General features: G+C 37.2%; 1 long non-coding RNA gene across 2 annotated transcripts in view; it reads right to left on the minus strand.

The window, feature by feature from the left end:
• Positions 1-967: 967 nt before the first annotated feature.
• The window catches only part of LOC105361958 (uncharacterized), a 299,396-nt gene continuing 296,075 nt past the window's right edge, over positions 968-4,288 (minus strand). For both annotated transcript variants that reach the window (XR_912865.1, XR_912864.1), the window contains exon 2: positions 968-1,231. This is a non-coding gene — a long non-coding RNA (uncharacterized LOC105361958). The remainder of the gene's footprint in view (positions 1,232-4,288) is intronic.

Here is a 4,288-nt window from a genome sequence, read left to right on the forward strand (position 1 = left end):
GGTACACTTTTGTAGAACTTTCTGCATAATTTCTTATAAAGTAAAATGTTTGGATACGATTATATTAAAACTACGCAGTTATTATGTAAATTTTCGGTTTGTGAAGTAATAAAGTGTAGTAGTGAAAAATTTTACTGCACAAACGAGTTTTCAGTTCGATAGTTTCGAAATAAATATTTTGCGATCAGAATTCACCAACGCCCGCAAATTTTTAAGCATACATAAAACTATAATACTAAAAGGGTAACTCATACATTATGAATCAATGAAAATTACAATTTCGATTAAACTTGGCGAGTCTTTCATATATTTTTCAACGTTTACATTTTATTCATTAGCTACATTGGAAATAGCAATAGTTTTAACGCCGAGAATGAACGAGGTACGATATCATCAATTATATCACACTTGCAGAACTGTCGTCGATCAGCGCACCAACTATCACATTAAAATAAACACATTAAATTAATAAAATAATCACATTAAAATCACATTAAAACTACAACCATCTCTTATCTAGATTCGTTATAGCGTTTGACGAGCTTCTACTCTCATCTTCTACTACGACAAATCCAATTGACTCTGTGACTCGTTATAAGCCTAGGTACTGCTCGGTGCTTAGGTTTAATATTTTTTTTTGGCCAATTCCAATGAAATAAGAAAGAGTGCACCCCAAGGTGTTTTGTTTTTCAACGGACGTAAGAACCAAACTCTCCCCTCCCCTCACACCACCCCACCCCACCACTTGCTCAGCACTGCAATCCGTTGGCTCACCTATTTTTCAGAGCACGAGTCTCCTCTTAATGTTATGATCAAAAATGCAGGCTCGGACTGTACACGTTTACGCCGATCGAAAACAAGTCCCCACTCGCCGAGGCTGTAGACCTTTTTCCATCGCTGTGTTTTAATGGAAATAATGCGCCTTTTACACGAGAGCCGTTGCACGTCGAAAATTGATTGATTTTTCTTTCTTTCTTTCTTTCTTTCTTTCTTGCTTTCTTTCTTTCTTGCTTTTCGGTGCTACTCCTCGGACGCTTTATGCCGGCTGGCATTTATTTATTAGGCTAATTATATCGTCGCGTTTCATAGGGGCTAGATAATCGGTTGCCGTGACCCGATGATCTGCATGTGATTGTGAGGCTGGATTGACCGTCGTTATGGCGAGAGCGTTTCTTTTTTCTTTTTATATACGGGCGCAGGCTCGAGCGAAGCACTCGTTACCGCGGTTCGACTGAAATAATAAAAATAAATTATTACGAGCTGCCGAAAAACGTGAAGTACACAATTATTATTATTAAAGCCGAGGAAAATAATGGTAATTGCGCACGTTTCTGCCTTCAGCAGTACGAACAATTGCATTGTAACGCAGCTACGGGGAATAGGAAAGCGAGTTATTCGCTCCTCGCATTTCAAATGCTTCTGTGCACTTGCGTTACGTTCATTCCTTTCAATAAGTATTATTATGTTGTGCAAATATTATCAACAATTTGATAAACAACTTATATATTAATTGCAATTTTTCCTATGGCTGTATATCGCTATGCGAACACATCACGTACCTACCTTATTACGCAATTTGCTTTATTCTAAAATGAGTTCTTAGCTGATTAGAGGTGTGTTTGTCACCTCACAAAAGCAATTGACACAATAGTTTTCGTTATAGGCAATTCGTTTCACGTAATTTAATTACGCAAGCAATTCAACGCTGACGCTATTCAATGGTCAATACGAATTTTCTGACTTTATCTTACTAAAAGCAGCTCGCTCGATTTTAATTTTTATTTCGAAAATTAAATGAAAATATAAGGATAGGAAAATCGTATTTTATAAATAGTTCATAAGCTCGTATATTTTCTTGGAAAATTTAATAGACAAACGGATAGAAAGTATTCTCCGATACGTGATATTTAAATGATATTTAAGATACTTAAGAGAATTTAAGATAGAATGAAATAAAAGCACAGGATTAACAATTTCAATACGTTATTAATTTTAACATACCTATTTTAATTTAATTATTTCATAATTGCAAATTACATTTTCATTATTCATTTTTTTTTTTTTTTTTTTTAGCATAATATTCGACGCGCAATTAAGAGATAAAGTATTATGTACATATTGTTTTACAACAGATAACAAGTAGAATATGAAAATAATATTCATTTTAAAAGATGCTGCGTGGTTTAGCTTCCTAGAATTTTATTATCTTACATGCATATTACTCGTCTAGAATTGTATATGTAAACAATTAAATAAAATTCTCGCATATTAAAGAAAAAATTCCCTTCGAGATAAATGTTTTAATAAGATCGTTCTAATATTTCCATGCAACTTACTTATTTGTCTTTAATTATAATATTCATAATACAAAATTTTTAACAATATTTATTATTCGTCTCGCGATTCAATAGCTTATCTTTTTAATTATTTCAACATATATTGTGTAAAGAGGTATGTCTTACAGGTTAACTTTGTATGTAAACAATAGTTATCTATCTTTGTTTTTTTTTGTTTTGTTTTTTTTTTGTTTTTTGTTTTGTTTTTTTTTGTTTTTTTTTGTTTTTTTTTTTTTTTGTTATATTAGGATGCAACCACATTTGTCATTAATCCTTAGAAACTTAATTCTATGTTATGCTTACAAACAAGAACTCGACAAGCATTTGCACCGTATTACGCTGTTGCTCCGTATTTTATTGCATGCAAGTATGGAAGGGACTTTCAATTTAAAAGAGACAGTGTGAAACTATGTTGTTTATGCAAGTGTAGTTTCGATCACGGCAATAGCGACCAATCGGGTCAAGGATCTGTGATATTCTAACATTACGTGATTCTAGAAAGGAAGGATAACGCATTGATGGAATACGCGCGCGCGCTTGTGTTTGTGTATAAAGTACTTGTAGAAAGTGGAACCTCGCGATTTTGCCAAGTGATCACGCTTTATCAGATGAAAGTGAATTTCCTTTAATTCAAAAGATGCCTTGCTGTATTTTGAAAGGAACAGTTATTAAAATGATTATCAAATATTGTTTTAATGCAATTATGCGTTTGTTAAATCTCGTCAATTAAACAACAAATATAGGATTCCTGCTTTTCTTCAATGAAAGAAAATCATTTCATCACTGCGTAACGTAATTACAATAATAAGAAAACAAAAATTGATCAGTTATTAATGCTTACGAAATGTCGAGATTTATTTGTATTTTGATAGCAAGCATGACAAACATAAAAAAAAGTGTTATTATTAGCAATAACAATTATCCCTTATTACATGCTTTATAGCTAATAGATTATAACAAATCAGTCATGCTTCCCATTCCATTTTTTTCTAATTTTATCAACGTTATTTCCTTTTCGAAAGCAATCATTGAATCATTCAGCATTTGAATCTCAATACCGGCTTGAAAGTCGTGTCTTCGATAGCGAAAAGGCGTGCGTACATTTTTACGCCCAGTCAAGGATAAAAATACCCGCGCGGCTCCTTATCAAAACGGAAAACAAGCTCGCACGGTTCTTTCTCTCTCTCTCTCTCTCTCTCTCTTTCGCACCCACCCACCCACACCCACCCACATACACACACACACACACACACACCCACCCACCCACATACACACACACACACACACACACACGGAGAAAGAGAGAGAGAGAGAGAGGGAGGGACAAAACAAACGCGAACACAACAAACAAACAAACACCCGTTTTATCTCGGCAGTCAAACGAGAGACAGGAGAATCGCGAGCGATGGTGTCAGGTTCGTCCGGTATCGCGTTGTCGATAATGTTGTGGTCAGAACTCGTGGTGCCGACTGTACCGGCTCGTGCAGGCTGAGACACGTTTTCCTATACTTGTCTCGCTCTTCCTCTCTTCTCGGCTTCACCACTCTCCCTCGCGCCGCCTTCCAGCCGCCCTTCTTACTCGCTCGCTCACTCTCTCACTCTCTCTCTCTCTCTATCTTTCTGCGAGCGGAGATAAAACAAACGAGCGAGGGCCTGAAAACGAGACGCTGCACAGTGGCCGAGGATAGCAAAGAGCCACAGAGCGAGAAAGAAAACGAGGGAGAGGACCAGAAGAAGCGAGAGCATCTATGCTTGCGTGCGCGCGCTTGTCCCGTCTCTCACTCTCTCTCTCTCTCTCGTTTCCTCCCTCTTCCCCTTGCCGCCGTCTCTTTTACGGGCCCGAGGGACAGTGCACTGGACGCGCAGTGCATTATAACTACCGCTCTCGTGTTCTCTCCCCTCCGTCGAGTCTCTCTCCCACCCCCTTCTGCCGCCGCTGCCGTTGCCCCCGC

This window comes from Ceratosolen solmsi, unplaced genomic scaffold (genome assembly GCF_000503995.2).
Source record: "Ceratosolen solmsi marchali unplaced genomic scaffold, CerSol_1.0 scaffold2, whole genome shotgun sequence".
In the NCBI taxonomy this organism is placed as follows: Eukaryota; Metazoa; Arthropoda; class Insecta; order Hymenoptera; family Agaonidae; genus Ceratosolen; species Ceratosolen solmsi.